Source organism: Diceros bicornis, chromosome 5 (assembly GCF_020826845.1).
Source record: "Diceros bicornis minor isolate mBicDic1 chromosome 5, mDicBic1.mat.cur, whole genome shotgun sequence".
Classification (NCBI taxonomy): domain Eukaryota; kingdom Metazoa; phylum Chordata; class Mammalia; order Perissodactyla; family Rhinocerotidae; genus Diceros; species Diceros bicornis.
Genome location: NC_080744.1, coordinates 80885155 through 80906459, shown reverse-complemented (window position 1 = coordinate 80906459; position 21305 = coordinate 80885155).

The following is a 21305-nucleotide window of genomic DNA, read 5'->3' as shown; positions in this document are numbered from 1 at the left end:
CTTTGGATGCTTAAAAAAATGCTTCTTCTATTTTATCCAGCATTTTTAATTGTTTTCAGCAGGAGGATTGGCCCAAATAATCTAGTCTGCCAGATTCCCAGAAATGGAGACTATCTTTCAGCTCTCCCAGCTGGTGGTTGTGGGAAGACTTCCCTTTCCAAAGCGATCTTGTCCATGTGTGATCTCTGGGAACTTTTTCCTATGTATTATCTCCTTACCTTGAGTGACCACAATTTTTCTCTTTCAGCTAACTCCTTCTCTTCTGCCTTTTTTGGTTTATGGTTCATGTTTCTTTCTTCACTGAAAAACTTTTCCAGCAAGTGGAATGACCTTCTCTTTCTCACAATTTACCTTCTATCTACTGTAGGGAGTAAAGCAGGAAAGAGAAAGACAATGAAAAACTGGAAATAGATAACAGAAAACACAGTTGAGAGGCAAAGGGCTGTTGTGAAAGGCTAATGTGAATAGACGTCCAGGATTACAGCCATGTCTTTGGCTATGGGACCAGCTGGCCCTTTCAGAGCAGGAAGATAGAGGGCCACAGGAAAGAGATCTCTAAAAAAGAAATAAAATTGATAGATTATTGGATATGTTTAAAGGTATTGAGAGGAAAATGTATCCAGAAGCAATACTAGGGAATAACTGAGCAAAACAAAATAATAGTGACAGCACACATGCACACACATGTAAAAGAAACAAACAAAAAACTAAAGCCTTTATTAACTCCAGGGAAAAGAAAAGCTGTACAGTAAAGGAAAGATGGTCGTAGTTATGATGTGTATGGCTCATTTACAGAAAATATTTACATAGCCATGACTTTGTGAATATGAAAATTGGTTTATTTTGACAAAACTATTATTAGGATAATGGGGAATATGCATGTGGGGGAGGGGTGGTATAAGAGAGCTAAATTCTTATTTTCCATTATGGAAAGTCAATAGATAGTATCTAAACCTAAAAAATAAAGAGATACTAATATAAGCATGTCGTTTAGAAATATGGTATTGTGAAAATGTCAGAAGAAATAGCTAAAAGAGATAAAAGTGGCTGCATCTGAGGATTCAGAATTAAAAGTGAGAGTGGCAAGAAACTTCTGTTTTTAATTATGTCTTCTAGTATCATATGACTTTTTAAACTATGTGCTTTTATTACTAAGATGAAAAAGAAAAATTAATTTACAAAATATAAATATTAGAAATGAAGATAAAATTATCTTTATGTGCAATTGTGATTGTATGGATATCTTGAAAATCCAAAAGATTAATTAAAAAATTAGTATTGATAAGAAAATTTAGTGAGCTTGCTAGATACAAGGTAAATACATATAAACCAATAACCTTTCTCCATTTTAACAAAATTTAGTTAGAAACGAAAATGGAAAAATCCTACTCATATTAGTGACAAAAATTCAACAATATTTGTAGGAGAGAATCTGGCAAAAAGGATATAACACCTTGGAGTTGTTGGAGAGACATACCGTGTTCCTAGATATGAACACAAAATTGTATAAAAACAAAAATAAAATGCAGTTCTAAATGGAATTCCAATGGTACATCTTGGGACTGAGCAAATATATTTTATGGGTCATATAAAAGAATAAAATCTGAGAATATCCCAGAACATTTTATAAAAGAATGGTGTAGGGGGGGTCATTTGCCTCACCAGATTATTACAGCTTACTTTAAAACTGCTTTAACAGTTGGCATAAAAAAATAAAGTAAATCAGAAACAAATGAAACAAAATACAAAGTCCAGAAATACTAACATTTTCTTATCGTCTTTGGCTTGTTTCACTTATGACAGACATGTATTACTTCATTATTTTAAAAAATCTAATAAAGATAATTAAATGAGTCTAATGAAATATTTTTATTTATATGTGTTTTTAATATCTCTTCAGAAAAACAATTGTATTTTTGTCAGATGACTTTCTCTTTTTCTGTCTGTGTTTTTCTTCTTTTTAAAATTCCAGGGATCATTGTCAAGTATCCAATAACACAGCAGTATATTGAGAAAAATGTAAGGCCCTCTCAGTCCCAGTTCCTTCCCTGGAGGAAGTGTAGAGTGTATCCTCTCCATTGGTTATTAAGATCGCTTTGCATGGTTTCAGCAAGGTCATTTTTACAGTCCCACATTACCATACAAATGAGGACTGCTGTATACGTATTTAAGTATTTGTCTTTTGAAAACTAAAATGGAATAATTCTGTACTTATTGTTCTTTAATATTTTAAATATAATCTTTTTGAAATGTCAAATTTAACAGATGTATAGATTAATAAAAGTAAAAGTTCTTCATTGCAGATCCAATCTCCCCATCTCATCCCCAGTCTCATTTCTCTTGCCAGAGTAATAGTTTGAGGGAGGACTACTCCAGTTCTTCATTTTATAATCCATTTTTTTCGCACTTGCACAAAAGGGTCATAATAAATGTATTGTTTTGAGGCTGTATTTTTTGCATTTAAGAATAGATCTTTGAAACGAGTGAACTGGTTTTTTTTGGGGGGGGTAAATAAATTGAATTATTTATAGTAATAATAATAAAAAAGAATAGGTCTTTGGTCTCTACCTACTTCTGTATGTCTAGAACCACCTCATTCTTGCGAAGGGCTGCATGATATTTCGTAGTAGGAATACACCATCATTTATTTTTCCAGTCTCATTCCAACAGACATTTAAATTTCTCCAGTTTTAGCTATTACCAGCACCTTTGCAAGGAATGTTCCTAAATATGTGGCCTTGTGCATGGCATGAGGAATTGGGTCAACTACATTCTTAACTGTGAGATTTTTGGTCAGAGAGTGGCCCATTGACAGGCACCACTCAGTGCCCTGCACAGCATGGTCCCTGCTCCACGCTCCTGCCAAAAGCATAGGACAGGTCCCTTTCTCCACACTCTAACCCACAAGAGATATTTTCAATCTTTTAAAATTTTTGCCAATCTGATAGATTTTAAAATGTCATCTCATTGTCCGAGTTTGTATTTCCATGTGCAATACTTCATGTTTTACTGACCATTTGTATTTCTTCTGTGAATTGTTTTTAAATACTTTTGCCTATTTATTCTACCAGGTTGTTTTTTTTTCTTTTATCAATTTTTAGAAATTCATTATAATTTATAACTTGAACATTGTCTTTTATACATATTATAAATATTTTCTCCCTAAGTCTCTCTCATCATTAAACTTTGCAAGTGATGTCATTAAGGTATAGAAGTTTTAAAAATTGTAGATAATTAAATCTATTAGTGTTTTCTTTTATGGCTAATAGATTTGGTATCCTGCTTAGAAAGACTTTTTGCATATGAAATATGAAGATAGTTCCCTATTTATTTTTCTGCATTTGATTCTGTAATCCATTGGATTCTATTTTTGTATATAGTGGTTTATTAGGGATCTAAGTAGTTTATTTTTAAATACTAGTTAGTCGTCCCACCTTCGTTTATTGAACATTCTAGTCTGCCTCTGCTGGTTTGAAATGACACCTCTATCATGTACTAAATTCCCAAATAATCATGAGTCTGTTCCAAGACTTGCTGATCTTCCCATCCATCTAGTTGTCTATTCTGGTACCAATAACACAATGTTTTAATTACTATAACTTTGTAGACTATTTTGATATCTATTATGTCAAGAACCTTCCATTTTTCTTATTTTTCAAACACTTCTGGCTGTTCTATCAGATATATTTTAAATAGAATTGTTTTGCAAATTCCATAGGAATCCTTTAGGATTTTGGTGTGGATTTTATTCCATTTGTGTATCATTTTGGGGAGACTCTATCCCTTTATAAAATTGAGCATTTCCAATGAAGATCATGGAATTATTCAGGCTTTTTAAAATGTTCTTCAATGAGTTTTTACATATTTTTTCCTATAGAATTTATAATTTTTTTCCTATGAAGTTTTAAAAAATGTTTGGTGTTCTTTTGAATGGTACTTTTTCCCCATCACAGTCATGAGTGGTGATTGCTGATGTATAGGAAGTCTATGCCTTTTTGTGTGGTGGCGGTGGGGAGAGGTGCTGGGGGAGGAAGGCATGGCACTAACATTTATTTCCTCGTTTGTTTTCATGGAAACGTGTAGACCTCATCTTTGTCACTATTCCTTTGCAAAATATGGTGAGTCATGGATACTACTTATACTTCTTCAAGTTCTTTTATTGTTTTATTATTCATGTATTAATTCAATGATTCATAACTGGAGATGGGGTGGATACACCTTTCTGGGAGGGATATCAATGTACCTTAGGGTACACTTTAAAATGTATTAGGAATTTTTTCATACATATAAAGAATATGTATAATGTCTATATAAAAAATAAAGGATAATATAATAAACCCTAATCTACCCACCACTTAATAAGTCTGCTTAATAAGTCTGAACATCACCAAATCTTTGGAGGTCCTTTGAAGGTCTTTCTGATCTTATTCTCTTCCTTCTCCTGAAGAAGTAGGGAATATCTTGAACTGTTTATCATTCTCTTGCATTTTATCATCACTTTCCTACATATGTACGTATGGGGGCAATTTTTCAAAGTCACAAATGCACACACATACAGACATTCTAAATGCTTCCCCTTCCATGTCAGGCCCTTCCAGTAAGAATTTGCCATAATGAGCCACTGTTACTTACCCTGAGAATGTGTGGAGTACTCCAGAGTTTGGGGGTTTGAAAATCATTAAATTCTTGTCATTATCCCTTTGGAGTTTATCGTATATTACTGAAGTATTTGGGTTACTTTGTAGGCTTTTTATTCTATTTCATTGATTTATTTATTTCTCCACCAGTACCAAGCTTTCTTGATGATTGTGGCTTTACGATATGCTTTGTTTTAATATCTGGTAGTGCATTATACTTGTTTTTTTGAAATTTTCTCTATTACTATTGCCTTTTTTTGTTTTGGTGAGGAAAATTAGCCCTGAGCTAACATCTGTTGCCAATTCTTCTCCGTTTGCTGAGGAAGATTGGTCCTGGGCTAACATCCGTGCCCTTCTTTGTCTACTTTATATGTGGGATGCCGCCACAGCATGGCCTGACAAGCAGTGCGTAGGTCTGTGTCCGGGATCCGAACCTGTTAATCCTGGGCCACTTAAGTGGAGCATATGAACTTAAGCACTACACCACCAGGCCAGTCCCTTACCTTTTCATTCTTCAGGAAGAACTTTATATTAATGCTGTAACGTCTCTCAAAAAGCATCTTGGGATTGTAATTGGAAGTTACATGTATTACATGTATAAGCTAATTTGGGAAGAGTTTTCATCTTTACAATATTGATCTTCCTAATCAAAAACTCAGTATCTTTCTCCATTTTTTAAAATTTTTATCTCATTTCCCTCAGTAGAGTGCATAGCTTTCTCAACACATTCTGCTTTTTTCCTGGTAAGTTTTTTCCTATGTGTATGTTAATTTTTGATAGTGTGGTAAAAAAGTCTTTTCCATTTCTCAGATTGTTTTTTCAGCTGGTCAGAAGGTGTCTATTTGAAAATGTTCAAACAGAACTACCTAGTTCCTGGAATAAGTGAGTATCAAATGAGAGTAAACAGCTCTTTTAAACTGTAAAGTAGTATGTGACTATTACTTATTCTTGTTATTGTTTAAATTGGTTCTAAAGTCCTTGGCCAGTTGTATTCATCAGAGAAGCCTATGCCATGCTGTGGCAATGAATTAACCATGTAAGAAACAAAAGTTTATTTCTTGCTCACATAAGGTCCAAGGAGGGTTGGCAGTAGTTCTTTCCACCTATTGACTCAGGGATCCAGGCTCTCTGCATTTTGTCGCAGGTCACTGTAGCAGGAGAAGAGAGGGCCAGAGGATACACACTACTTCTTATTGCTTGTCCTGCAAGGAAAGCACATCACTAGTGCTCACAGTCCATTGGCCAGAGTTAGTCATGTGACCTGAGCTAATAGCAAGGGAGGCTGGGAAATGTAGGGGAGCTCATGGACCATTGAGAGGTGAGTATCAACTGTTTCCACGACACCAGCACAGTTATGGTAAACAGACTGATGTGTGTGGTCTGGAGCCTTCACTGAGAAGTTTCAGCTGCAGAGTTGAGGACTGGCCTTGCAGCTGCTCACAGTGTGTGGGAAAGTATGCTGAACCCAAAGAAGCTCCTGGTCCACAATCTGTTTCCTGGATTTCTCATTCACACCCTTTGTTCTTTCTGATTCTAGGCTTCTGTGTGTAAACACAGCCTAGCTCACTTGATCCCTTGGCTTAGTCATCTTAGTCATCTCTAATTCCTCACGGGGCAGTGGGTGGTTTCTGAGGACGTGTCTTGCCAGGCCTTGAGCCCAGTGGAGAGTAAGGCTCCGGGAGGCCCACCTCATAGTTCTGATGAGAACAAAGGAAACTAGTTTTAGGACTCAACTCTTTCGGCTGCAAGCAACAGAAACCCACTCGAACTCAGCTTTTCTCTTCTCTCACATCCCACATCCAATCTGTCAGGAAACTCTGTTGGTCTTCCTGCAGGATAGATCCAGAACTGCCCACTGCTCACCAGGCTTACTGCTCCCACCTTTGTCGAAGCATCGTCAATTCACATCTGAATTATACAGTAGCATCCAACTAGCCTCCCTATTTGTACTCCCCCATCCAGTCTCAACCAAACAGCCAGAGCAGTTGCTTTAGAGCCTAGGTCAGATGGGGAACTTCTTCTACTCATGCCCTCCAGTGGCTGCCCCTGGCCTCAGGCCCCTACCTCTCCTGCCTCCTTTCCCACAGCTCTGCCCTTCATTCATTCTGCTCCAGCTCCCGTCACTTTGCTGTTCCTCAAACATTTTCCTCAAACATTGCAGGAGTGCTCCCATGTGAGGGTTTTACATTTTCTGTGCCATCTGCTGGAAGCACCCTTCCCTCCCTCCAATACCTGTACAGAGGCTCCTTCGTTTCCTTGAATTCTTCCTTCCCATTTCACCTGCGTGACAAGGCCTCACCTGACCTCCCTACTGAATATGGCAACCTGCTCCCCCATTGTCCAGGCCCCCAGTCCCTCACTCTATGCTACTCTCTTCCTCCTAGCACCCGTAACTTTCTACATACAATATAATTGACCTATTTATTATGCTTATTGTTTATTGTCTATTTGCCACTGCTAGAATGCATGCTCCGTGAAAACAAGGTCTTCGTTAGTGTTGTTCCCAAGCACCTAGAATTATGCCAGGCACCCAGTCGATGTTCGATAAATACTTTGTCGAATAAGTAAATGAACAAAACCAGCTCAAGTAAAATGTTTTCTTAAAATAAGATTGCAAAGTGCTCACGAGAATCCAAGAAGAGCCCCCCCGTCCCCGCCCCCGACAAAATAGTGGGTGCTGCAAGAACTAGTCCAGGAAATTGGTTAGTAACCAGGGTAGCTGCCTCTGAGTCTGTGTCAGGGGTGGCAGGGTCCCCATCTCCAATTCTTGGCACATCTGCTCCTCTGTGCTTTTTCTGCCCTCGCTGTTCAGTTCTTCTGGCCAGCACCCCCACCGCCCACACCCCCGCAGGTCCGCGGACTCAGGGGCTGGTGGATAAGGTTGCAGAGAACTTGGGCTGCTCTGGGAGAGGTAGGGCAGCATGTGGTGCCCACATAAGCTTTGATTCTGAAATGAGGGCTTCTGCGGCATTGGCCTCCTCTAGCCCAATCCACAGGCAAAGGCAAGACTCCGTCTTGCTGGCCTTCTCTTAAGTCCTTTCAGAACTTTCTATTTACTTTCATCCCAGCAATTACCATCTTGCCTTCTCCTGCTTGCTTATCTGTACCTCCAAATATTGTAAATCCTCTTGTGTAGAGGCTTGTCTTATTTCCTCTGTATCCCCAGGCCTAGCACAGTAACAGCATGTAGCGGGCACAAAATATTTGCTGTGTCAATGAACGAATGAATGACCTAGTGTATGAATGAGACAGAGCCCACAGATGAGTGCAGGGCCAAATCTTTCTGGAGCTGAGTTAAACAGGGACAAGGGTGCCGAATTCTGGGCAGGCCCTGGCCCTTGGCCACCTGCACTTCCACTGGCCAGCATGTCAGGCCCAGAGCCATTGCTGCTCCCTATGGTCCTCACCCCACAGCCTGTCCCCATCACAGAAACACTCAGTGTGCTGGAATGGCTTCCTACCTTTTGTCTTCTTGGGAAATGTTGCTGCCTTCATCTCTATGCTTTAACACCCACTCTCCTAAAACTTGGCAAGAGACCTAGGGGAACTCGGGACAGGTTTTAAACTCCATCAGCTCCAAAGAGGGAGGGGGTTTTCCTCCCAGGGCTGGTTGCAAGTAGGTATCCCATGACAGGACTGGAGTGAGGCCTCAGCATTTCTGGAAAATAATAAGAAGCACTGGTTGCTATAGGTTCAGCTGTGTTCACTGATGGTATATGGGGTCCAAAAGCTGTGTCCAATGTTTTTATGTTCTTCAGTTCTCCTCACAACTCTGTGAGCCAGGCCCAGTGGTCTCCTTTTCCCAGATGGAGCCTGGAGCCAGCCTCAGGGGTTCCTGAGGGGCTTCTCATGGTCCCTGGGCTGGTGGAAAGGGGCAGCCACGATGTGAGCCGAGGCCCCCCACTAGGTTCTTCTATCATTCCACGCAATGGGTGCTGAGCTGGAGCTGGGGACACCCACCCCTGAATAAGATAAGATCCCCCAGCCTGGAACCCACAGGAGCAGCGAGTCTCAATGCAGGGCCCAAGGACCACCTGCAATGAGACCACCTGGTGTGTTTGTTAAAATGCACATTCCTGGGCCCCCATATCAGAATCTTTGGCATGGAGCCAGGTAATCTGCCTTTTTTTGATGCTGCCATGTGATTTTTTGCACATTGGAGTTTGAGAATCTTTGGGACTCTTATGGGAGGGAGTGGCTAACTGACAAAGAAGCACAATATGGAGTGACAAATGCAACAGTGGACATGTGTCCAACCCATTCTGAGAGGAGAGATGAAGGAGCGGGGTGATCAGGGCCAATGAACAGGGAGCGATGTTGGAGTTGGGTCTCGCAGTATGAATAAGAGTTTCGCCATCTAGAGAACTGGGGAAAGGGGGTTCCACAGAGAGGGAAGAGCATGGGGACAGGCACAATGGTGGAAACTGCACAGCATGGTCCAGGACTAGGAGGTGGACTGGTGTGGCTGAGGCAGAGGGTGAAGGGCATGAGGAAAGCTGCAGGGGAAGATGACGAGACAGGCGGAGGCCAGACTGAGTACATCCAAACGGTGCATCAGATGCGAGGTCCCAAGCTGTCCTGGGGCTCTGGAGGCAGAGGGTAGGGTGGCTAGGATGGAGAGAGACCTCCGGAATGGAGACAAGAATGAAGACGGTCATTGAGTTGAAGGCAAGACAAGTAGGGGAAAGATTGGAGGTTGTGTGGATGGAGAGATGAGGTGGATCTTGAGGGAAATTGGGATTCACACACTAGAGGCCTTTAGTGGATGGGCTGTGAGAGGGCTCAGGGGTTCCAGCTGAGGCCGCTGGATAGCTGTGCTGCTGGTGCCCTGGCAGGCGACACTGAGGGGGAGTTGGGGAGAGAGGCCAACTAAGGACAATTCCACCCAGAAGCTGGAAATGCCAGTCGGGAGCATGGGAAGCATGTGGGAAACATTTGTGGAGCACCTACTGTGTGCCTGGGATGTTGCTCACCAGCCGTAGGTGCCAGTTTAAATCTGAGGAGCCTGGATGTGTGTGTGGGAGGGAAAGGGGAAATCATGCTGTGACAAGCTAACCCCAAGGGATGGCCTCAGCGGAATCCCTGTGCCACCTTCAATGTAGACAAAATGCCATATGTGAAGGGCCCACCTTGCCTTCCAGCTGCTGAAGGTCACACAGACTGTGGGGTCTTGACAACCCAGTGTGGTTGTCGCAGGTGCACCCTCAGGCACCCCTGCAAGTCAGGAGGAGCCCTTCCTGAGTGGAGACTGTGGACCCTGAAGCAGGCCGCACAGCCATCGGAACTGAGCTGAGCCACAGAAATGTTTGCTCACTCCCATTTGTCTTGCAAGTTCTGGGAAGGCTCTGGCTTGGCTCAGTTCTTGGTAACAGGGTGAAAGGGGAGGGGAGGGCAGGCGCCTTCCTCTATCAGCAGATAAGGCGAGCTGTGGGAGCCCTGGCCTCCCTCGGGTGACTGACCACCCGGGCCAGCAGGGAGCCCGCTGGGGAGTGGAGTGCCTGGGGCTGAGCCAGCTTGTAGAGCAGTGGGCAAGGGGTCTCAGGAGAGCCCTGGAGAGGCCCCTTCTCACCTCCTCACCAGAGATGCAGTGGGGCTCCCTGCCTGCTCTGGAGGTGAGTGAAATTCCCTTCATTCAAAAGTGACTTTCCTAGGCCTGGTGGGGTCTGAGGGCTTCATCACGCTGGCCACTCAGCCTCGTGCCTGCTGCACTGGGCAGTCACCCTGCCTGTGTGCCCCCAAACACAGAGGGACCCCCACCCATGCCCAGTCAGCCTAGACAGGGTATCTGGGGCTCCTCTTCAGACCCCATGGACACACTCAGTGGGTTGAATTGTATCCTTCCAAAACTGAAGTTGATGTCCTAACCCCGAGTACCTTAGAATGTGACTTTATTTGGAAATAGGGTTGTTGCAGATGTAATTAGTTAAGATGAGATTATACTGGAGTAGGGTGGGCCCCTAATCCTATATGACTGGTATCTTTATAACAAGGAGAAATCTGGACACATATGCACAGAGAAGATGCCATGTGAAGTTGGAGACAGAGATGGGAGTGATGCTTCTACAAACCAAGGAATGCCAAAGATTGCCAGGAAACCACCAGAAGCTAGAGGAGGGGCCTGGAACAGATTCTCCCTCACAGCCCTCAGAGGGAACCAACCCTGCTGACACCTTGATGTCGGACTTCCAGCCTCCAGAACCATGAGACAATACATTTTTGTTGTTTAAGACCCCCAGTGTGTAGTACTTTGTTATGGCAGCCCTAGGAAACTACTTAATGCAGGCTCCATTCTGTGTGACATGAGTGAAATGTCTAAAAGCGCTGAACCTTCAGGAGGCAAGAACAGAAATTTTTGTTGCTCTGCCAAGAGGAGTGAGGCTGCTGCCTTGCCTGATAGGAAAAGCTGCTGACGTTTATGAGCTCATACTCCATGCCAGGCCCCATGCACAGTTATCCCTCTTTTGCTAATGAGGAAACTGAGTCACAAGGTCCCGAAGCTAGTGAGAGGTGGAGCCATGTTTATCTGACTCCAAAACCTTTGCTTTTAACACAGTTAGAGAAGCTGCCTCTGAATGAGCAAAGCTCATCATGCGTTAATTCAAGAAGTGTCGGCTGAGTCCACCCATGTGCCAGGCTCTTTCTGGGCCCTGGGGGCACAGCGAGAACAAGATGCACGTGCTCCCTGCCCTTTTGCAGTTTGCATTCTGGCAGCAGAAACAGACTCTAAATACAGTTATGAATTTAATCACAACTGCGGTGAGTTTAGGAAGGAGAAGCATGTGGTGTCACAAGAATGTGTATACGGAAGGGTCAGAGGAAGGTGTCTGGTGTGAAGTGATATTTGAACTGAGCTCCGAAGGAGTGAAGGAGTTAGATATAGGAGTTTGAGTAAGCGATGCAAGAAGGGGGAAGGGGTCCGGAGAAGGTTCCACAAAAGCTGGTGTGGCTGACCTGAGGAAGCCAGAGATGCAGCTGGAAAGACCGCTGATGAGGTTGGGGATGTTCAGTTTTATCCTGAGACTAATGGGGGAAATGGAGGGTTTCAGCAAGGGAATGGTTTGTGTCTGGAAAGATTTCTCTGCTTGTGTAGAGAGTGGGCAGAGGCACGAGTGGGTAAGGGGAGACCTGTTCAAAGAATCTGAGCAAGAGAGGATGGCATCTGGATTGGGTGGAAGCAGTGGGGACCAAGAGAAATGGGTAGACTAAAAAAGATGCTCAATGTCACTAGTCATCAGAGAAATGCAAATCTAAACCACGATGAGATATCACCTCACACCCATCAGGATTCTATTATCAAAAAAAACAAAAGAAAACAAGTGTTGGTGATGATGTGGAGAAATTGGAACCATTGTGCACTGTTGGTGGGAAAGTAAAATGATGCAGCTGCTGTGGAAGACAGTATGGTAGTTCCTCAAAAAATTAAACGTAGAATTACCATGTGATCCAGTGATCCCACTTCTGGGTATATACACGAAAGAATTGAAATCGGGATCTTGAAGAGATAGTAGCTCTCCGACGTTCATTGCACACTATTCACAACAGCCAAAATATGGAAACAACCTCAAGGTCCAACGATGGATAGAATGGATAAAGAAAATGTGATATACATGGATATATGGAATATTATTCAGCTTTAAAAAAGAAGGAAATCCTGCAATATGTGACAACATGGATGAACCTTGAGTGTATTATGCTAAGTAAAATAATCCATTCACAGAAGGACAAATACTGTATGATTCCACTTATATGAGGGATCTAAAACAAATTCATAGAAGCAGAGAGTAGAATGGTGGTTTTCAGGGGCTGAAGGGAGAGGGAAATGGGGAATGTGAATGGAATCAATGGGTATAAAGTCTCAATTATGCAAGATGAAGAACTTCTGGAGATCTGTTATACAACTTTGTGCCTTTAGTTAACAATACTATATTGAGCACTTAAAAATTTGTTAAGAGGCTAGATCTCATGTTAAATGTTCTTATCACAATTAAACAAAATTTTTAAAAAAATTAAAAAAAGAAAGACGTATTTAGGGCGAATAACTGTGGGCAAAGCTGTGGAGGTGAGGGAGCCAGGTGGATGGCAATGGATGGTGGTGCCATCTATGGAGGTGGGAAAATACTGGAGGCAGATTAGGTTTGAGTGGGAAGATCAAGAATTAATATTTTGGCTATACAGAGTCTGAGGCACCAGTGAGATATCGCAGTGTATTTGTTAAGTGGGCAGTTGGGGAAATCAGACTGGAAGCTCAGGAGAGGACTGGGGTTGGCGCATCATGAGGGAATTATTAGAGGGTACAGAGTGACCCAAGCCATGAGAGCAGCTGTAAAGGGAAACTGCTGAGGGAGAGAGCCCAGAGCAGGAGAGGAGAATCAGGCCAAGCCTGAAGGAATGCCAGCACTTCCTGGAAGGGTGGAGAAGGCTGGGCCACTAAAGGAGACCAGGACAGAGTAACCAGTGGGAGGAAAACCAGATGGGGCTGTGCGTGAGAGTGTTTCAGAAAGACAGAAGGGCAGCTGTCTAGAATTCTGCCCAGAGGTTGAGTCAGTTGAAAACTGAAACACACCAGGGTGAGTGTAGTGATTTGGGTCTTTGATGACGTGAGTAAGAGCTCTGTTGATGGAGAGGCAGGGGCAGATTCCAGGGGCAGTGGGTTGAGGAGTGGGAGAGAAGAGAGAGAATGAGATACACAGCATAGGCAAGTTACACAAAGACTCTACTCAGTTTGCTTCAGCTTTTCATGCCCAGATCAGTAAGCATCCAACAGTTATTCCACAAACACTGGTCAGGCACCAGCATTTCTCAGGCACTGTGTTGGTTCAGGGGATCCCCACTGTTTCCTGCCCTTAGGAAGCTCCTAGACCAGTGGGGGAAGCAGAAATGTAGACCATTATAATAATATTAGAAAGGGAGTAAGGAAGGAGTGGAGATGGGGCAGTGATTATGGAAGGTGTCTAAGGGAAGGAGGGACCTTTGTGCTGAGACATAATTGGGAGGGGTTTGTGATTAAAGAAATTCAGGAAACTCTACATATTATATCTGCTTTCTTCCCCTTGAAATGTCTTGATGCTCATTCATATTAAAGGCTCTGATAAACCTTGCAGTAAGGAAAACTGATTGAAATATTCACTGAAACTTAAATTTTTAGCCCAGCATTTCCCAAATTTGATCAAGACTCTTTTTTTAGGACACATTTGGGGAAGTCAGGAAGCAGGTGGTAGGGAGCCATCACAGGGCTTTGAGCACTCTAGAAAGATCCTCTAGTAGCTATGTGTGGGCAAATGGGACGAGGAGGAGAAGAACAGAGAGCTGGTTATGGCAAGATTGACATGGACTAGTCCTAAGCTCAGGCAGTGTTTGGGTGGGAGGTGGAGGTGGTGGTGGAGGTGGTGGTTGGGGTGGAGGTGGAGGTGATGGTGGAGGAGGTGGAGGTTGAGGTGGTGGAGATGGTGGTAGGGTTGTATGTGGAGGTGGTGGTGACGATGGCGATGAAGGTGGTAGTGGTGGCTGTGGTGGAGGTGGAAGTGGCAATGGTGGGGAGTAGTAGAAATTTCTGACCGTGTGTGTGGATGGATTTATCAAGATAGAGAATGTAGAGGAGGGTAGGTTTGGGGCCAGGATGGAACGTGGGAAAATAAGTCAGCTCATTTTGGTCATAGTGAGTTTGAGGCATCTGCAGAGCCAACACAGGGTGTCCTGAAGAACGGCTGCTGTATGCCTTGGGTCTCAGGAGAGGGCTCTGAGCTGCAGGTACAGATTTGGGTCAACAGTCACAGGAGTGGATGGAACCTCAGGAAAAGCAAGCAGAAGGAAAAACAAGGGCGCTGGTTGATGTGTGGCTCAGGTTCTGGTCTCCTAGATAAGCTCAGGGGGAAGGGGCAGCTATGTCTCTTGAGTGCTACATCTCCCAGAAAATTCCTGAGCATAAGATCCAGTGGTCCAGGTAGGTCCTGCTCTTACAGGAAGGAGTGCCAACCCAGTTCCATCTGAACTAGGATGGGCTTGCTGTGCCCTGCACTGTAAGGATTAGGTTCATGCTTTTGGCCCAGTTACTCATAAGTAGCCAGTTGGCAAGGAAGAATGTGTGTGCCATTTGGAAGCAACAGGCCCTACATCTCGGTTCCCTTGGCTGGACTCAGGTTAGCAGGTTAAGGGAGCTGGGCTTGGCACAGGAGCAAACAGTGGCTCTGCAGATGGGTGTCTTGCATGCCAACTGGGCATGTGTTCGGATCAGACTGATCCCTTTCCTCCAAGTCCTTCAGGCTGCACTGACCTCAGCATGCTGTCAGTGGCCTCTACCATCTTGGGTTGTTGGACAAATGTCTTGGCAACTGTAGTGAAGCCAAAGGCCAGAGGACCCAGCAGGGTGCTTGGCACCTATTTGGCCTCTTTAAACTTTGATGAAGTGCCCACATCTCACCATAGCCCTAGGTGCCAATGTCAGGAAGGAAGGCTGGAGTGGTAAGGGGATCCTTGCCCTGGGCTGACATTTGACTTGTGAGTCTGGGTTCCTGTACTTGGAGGCATCATAGGAAGGAAGCCCTCGGGTACACAGACATTACAGATATTTCATTGAAATATTCACTGAAATAGAGCCATTTCGTTGAGGTTTACTTGTTGAGATCAAAATTCATTTTAACCTAACACAGTTGTACTTGGTTCTAACTTGTGTGTAAGATGTCCAGGGTTCAAAGAAGCCACAGGTCTTGAAAATCCCTGGTAGGAAGCAGCCCTAAGGCCTGCCTTAGGGATCATGTCATCCTTTGGTATTGAGGAAAAGTGAGGGCTTCCAGTGGTGTCTATGGAAGAAGCCCATGGGTCCAGGCTGCTGCCAGCTCCATCTGGGATCTCCACTACAGGAAGGACCTTCCCAGACATTCTGTTTAGAAAGCCCTTTTCCAGACCTACAGACACCCAGGCAGATTTGGTTCCCTTTCCTTCCTCCCTGAAATGCATCCCCCACTGAGAGCTTTCACAATATAGCTGCTGCTTTGGGGAAGGGAAGGAGAGATGGCTGCTTGGTGTTTATGCAAAAAACAAAAACAAGCAAACTCCCCGCTAGGTTGCATTAGCAGTGCCATCACGTGCCCTTCTGACCTTGCCGGTATAGTCGGGGTTTGGCCTGCTCCAGCTCTGTGCCTGCATGTGCCTGCAGGCAAAATTTTCCCAGACTCTGTCCCCAGCAGACCCAGGAGTCCACAACCAGCAGGGAGGAGGCTTTCCTCAGGCTCTGACGACGCTCATCCCCCGATGTCCAGGTCCAAGGCAGCTCGGGAATGTGCACAGTCCTGCATGTTGGGCCCGAGGCCCAAGGAACTGGCTGGGGTCCCAATCAAACCACGTCCTGGTCTCCTGAGGCCTCTGATGCCCACCTAGCCAGGCCCAGCCTTGCTCTATCCCAGGGGTGTGTGGGATGAGCAGGCGTGGGTGTGGCTTTGTGGGTTGGGGAATTGCTGGAATGGTCTCCAGAACTCTTGTGGGGACAGAGACTGACCTGCATTGGCAAATGGAAGCAGGATGACCTTGTAACTGAGAACAGCCTTTTGCTTGGTTCCTGTTGGAAGCTTTTCCTGGCTCTGGCCTTTATTTAGTGTTTTTAAGGGAAATAAAGATGAAAAAAGTTTAGTAGAGGGCCGGCCCCATGGCTTAGCAGTTAAGTGCGCGTGCTCAGCTACTGGCAGCCGGGGTTCGGATCCCGGGCGCACACCGACGCACCGCTTCTCTGGCCATGCTGAGGCCGTGTCTCACATACAGCAACTAGAAGGACGTGCAACTATGACATACAACTATCTACTGGGGTTTTGGGGGAAAAAAGGAGGAGAATTGGCAATAGATGTTAGCTCAGAGCTGGTCTTCCTCAGCAAAAAAATGAGGAGGATTAGCATGGATGTTAGCTCAGGGCTGATCTTCCTCACACAAAAAAAAAATGTTTAGTAGATCCATTCCTGCTTAAATGGATTTCCAATCACTTCTCTCCATGGGTAGCATTTCCTGCAGCCAGCCTTGTACTTGAGTCTCAGTGTATTCTTTGGTTGGCGGGACTACGGTAGTTAGCCCTGGATGTCGGAGTCGATGGTTTGGTCATTTTGGGGTTCCCAGACCCCTCCTGCCCCATGGCCTGCCTGAAGGAGTAGAGGCCTCACTGCACACAGAGCTGGATTCCAACACTGAGTCAGCTGAGAGCCTGGGCAGGGAACCCCTCTGGCCTGTTGACCCATCTCTAAATCAAGGATAAGCATACTTATCTCGCAGGTTGGTGTGCTGATTCATTAAATGCCATCCTATAGGTACAGCCATGGCATGCTCCCAGGGAGCCTAGTGTCCTCACAATGCTGGTGCCTGGCCTGGAAGGGGCTCGGGAGCTGTCCGTAGACTGGAATTCCTTCAAAGGGGTTATTGATGGTTTAGTAGCAGCCTATCAGGAAGGACAGTGGTCCTTTATTGTTCTCCCTCTCATCTGCCAGCCAGGCCTATTTATAACTCAGAAGATTCCTCAGGAGTGACTCACCTACCTCGCAGCTCTTCCAAGGAGACCTCTTCACACGCTACCTGCCTCACCTGTGGGCATCTGGCCTGGGCTCCCCAGGTCTCACCTCAGCTGGCCCAGCCCAGGAGTGCCTGTTGGTGTCCTCAGCCAAGGCGTGATAGGATCCTGCCAGCTAGACAGGCAGACAGAGGCCAAGGGTCAGAGACAGAAGGTGAGGGGAAAGCGAGTCCCAATGTGAGGCCCAGGTCAGGGGCTGTGTCACCATTTAAATAGACACATCAGCCCAAGTTATAGCAGGGCAGCTCAGGGGAGGGCTGGCATGAACAAATGACTTCTGAGGAGCTTTTCTAGCTTACCAACCCAGTCCAGTTAGCACAATGGGGTGCCCATCTGGGTTCATGAAGAGGGGTTTAAGGCTAGGTCTATCTCAGCCCTTCTGGGAGCCCGTGTGGGGGTGACTCCAGGGTCTCAGGCGGCTGTGCGGAGAAAGGCCCTCACTGGGGCCTGTCCTCCCCACTAGCGCCATGATGGCTGCAGAGAGGGGGGCTCTGGGGACTCCTCACACCGGGCAGACCCCTCCTAGAGCCCCTCGGTCAGATGGCGGGGCAGCAATTGCCGGTGGGAGAGTGTGTCTGGGGGTCCTTGCTCTTCACTTCTCACCTTCTCACAGTGACATCCAGTCTTGAGGCTTCAGCTCAGGGGCCCTCGATGGTTTTCCTCCTTCCTTCACAAAAGTGGCTGGGAAAAGGCAGCAAGAAAACCTCACATTCTACGAGGAATAAACGTTTTTAAGCCTCGTCTTTTCTGGGCAGCACTCAGCTTTCCTCCCTGCAAATGCTGGAGGTTCTGTTCCAGGGAGAGGGTCCTCTGGCATCTGCCCCCAGGGTCAAGAGCAGGGGTGTCCTGGGGCTCCACCTTGGCGCTCCGCTGGGCCCACAGCTTGCTGGCCACTGCGTCAACTTCTCTGCCTTCCTGCTGCTTTTTTAAAAAGCTACCTTTTAAAAATAATGTGTAAACATTAAGATGAAATTAAACGGATATTTTCTCAAGAATTTCACAACCTCTTTAGAAGTCTTGGAGGTGTCCACCCAAGGGGCAGCAGGAGCAGCCCCTGGACAGTCTTCTCTACTGCAAGCCTGTGCCCATTGGGATGGTGGGGACAGCAGATTCTGCCTTCCACATGTTCTTTATCTTATCAGAAAAATGTGGAAGAAAGGACACTAATATTTGTCAGGCACCTACTCAACATTTTTCAGTGATTAGCCCATTTAATTCTTTCAGTATCCCTGTGAGTCAGGATAATAGCTGTAGCTAACAATAACTAACATGCTGTAACTAACAGAGCTAACAATACTGAGTGGTTACGATTGGTTTAGCTCTGTTTTAAGCCCTTTTTGTGAATTCACTCCCTCAGTCCTCCTGACAACCCCCTGGCAGGTACTTAGGTGATTCCTCCCTTTATGGGGAAGGAAACTGAGGCACAGAAATGTTAAGTGACATAATGTAACACAGCTGGTGTGCAGCAGCACTGGAATTTGGCCTTAGGCAGTCTGGCTCAAAGTCTAAGCTCTCAGCCACTTCACATCATCCTCATCAAGTGGCCAGGCTGGGATTTGAACCCAGACCTTTAGATCTTTTCTATTATGCCATGCTGCTCTCAGGATGGAGAAGGAACATTGTCCTCCTAATGGCCTCCCAACATTTGCTGGGGAAGTGACAGATCCCAGCTCAGAGTGTCAGGTTCCTGCTACAGGACAGAATGGCAGGTGGAAAGGGGGCAGGAGGAGGATTTAGTGGGGAGAGGGCTCTTGTGCCTGTGCTGCCCCTTGGCCCAGTTCCAGTTCCTTAGGTGCAGGACGCTGTGCTGACCCGCAGGTTTTCCTTTGCTTGTTAACCCAGGGGCACCTGGAAGGATCTGCTGCTCTGATGCCAAGAAATGAGCCAGGCCAGGTGGGGGCAAATGCAGCTCCTTCTCAGCTTCCCATGGCACAGTATGGGAGGCAGCCCACCGGGCTCTCTGTCTCCCCTCTTCTTCCCTGTCCACCCACCCTCTACTGTCCGTGTGAGCTCTTATTTAGGCATTTGTCTCCCAGCCAGCAGGAGACATGGCCTGGTTCTGTCTTGCATACTGGCGCAGGGCCTGGCAATCAATAAACATTTGTTGAAAGAATTAATGAAACTTGGAGTGTTTACTGGACAGAGGCTATTAACCCCTGGTTCGAGGTCCATCAGTCTGACCTCTGTCTTCAAGTGGTCTGATCAGTCCTTCTGAGGAGATTCAATGGCCTTTGGTGCTGAATTGGCAGCTTCTCACTGGTCAGTGACAGAGCTGACCTGGCCAGTGGCCACTGGCTCTGGGAGCAGGAGGCTGAGCAGCAGGGTATTGCTTTCCCATCCATTGTTTCAGCAGTGCCCCTGCCAGGCTTCTGGTCAGTCTGGCGTCTCCTCTGGGCTGGCTCCCTGCTTCCCAGCTCATTTCTCCAGTCACGTGGACTCCAAGATCCGATGCGGCTACCCACATAGGACAGGGTTGAGAAAGACAGGTTGGAGAGAAAGGCACCATGCTCCCCAGGAAAGCAGTTGGCTAGATTTGCTACTCAAAGTGTGGTCCAGTGTTTGTTACTGGTCTGTGAGCCTACAAGTAGAGATGTTGAGAGTAAGAGTTTAGAAATGTTTAGAGCAGTTTGACATTGCTGCATGGTCCAAACAAGCGATCCGTGGACTTGTCTTCTTGAACCATAGGGCATAGATTGGTTCAACCTGGTCCTTCATCACAGATGGTGGGAGGCGCTGGGTGGGTAGAGGTGGGCTCAGAAATGCATACTCCTTGGAAGTCTCTGCTGCTCCTTCCTCACTAAAGAGATGTCAATCTCCTGCCCATGAAATCTGAGTGTGTGCTAAGGTAGTTCTACGTTCCTATTCCAGCCCCATCACCTACCAGCTGTGTGACACCGGGTGAGTTCCTGAGTGCCTCAGTTTCTCAATCTTTGGTTATTGTGAGAGTTAACAGAATTAACACAGAACTGGGCCTGGCAAATACTAAACACTGTACAAGTGTCAGTTCTTATCATTAATAAGCATGTCCAGTTCCGTCCCAGGCATTCAAGGGCCTGAAAGGAGCATGAGACCCAGGCCCTGCCTTCATGGTGCCTTGTGGGAAACAAGACACATACGCACTGAGACCAGGGAGGCTGGGCTCCAGCAGGGGGATGTGGCCCTGGAGCTGCTGCAGAAAGATCCATGATGCGAGAGCCAGAGTCATATGGGCGACTCCTCAGAGGGGCCATGACTGGGAGAGGGGTCTTGAAGATGGATCAAATGGGGAGTGTGCAAAGAAAGGGTTGAAAGTGGAATAACTATGGTTTTTGAAGGGGGCTATAATTGGCCTTCTTGGTGTAGTGGGCTCATTTAAGGAGAGTCTTGAGAAATGAGATCAGATGGGGCCCATTATGGACTTATAAATGCCGGAGCTTGCTCCCATAGGCAACGGGGCAGGGAGAGGGGAGCATTTGTGGTTTCAGTGACATGATTTAGGCAAGTCACTAGTGGGTGGATTGCTGCCTAGTACCTAGTAGGTGGGTAGGTGAGTGAATAAATGAATGAATTGATTCCTTAATTGGAGCTCTTTGGACTATAAGCAAAATCATCCCAACTCAAACTGATCTAAGTAAAAATAAAGGTGACGCATTTATTGCCTCCCATAACACACAGGTGCAGAAGTAGCTTGGGGCCTAGCTGGATCCAGGGGCTCAAATCGTGTCATCAGGACTCTCAGCTGGAGAACTTTCCTTTTCCTTTAACTCCAAAGTCCTGGAATTTTGTCTTTTTGTTCTGGCTTGGGTCATGTTCCCAAGGAAATGGAATAGATTGGTTGGCCATACTTGGGTCTCCTGCCCGTTATTATGTAGCTGGGGAGTAGAGTCACCCTGAGATGAGACAAGCAGACTAAGCTTGGAGGAGAGGAGAGTTCCCCATAGGGAAATGGGGGTGCTGCTGACAGAGAAGGATGGAGGGTTGCAGGGCAGGTGAGGTTATCAGATCTGCATGGCAGTGGATGCGTAACTAGAGGCCAGGAGACCAGAGACATGCTGAAGGCTTCGATGAGAGTAAAGCTGAGCATGGCACCTTAATGGACCACAAGTGCTTTTCTTCTCAACTTCTCCCGTCAAAAGCCATAACCGCTT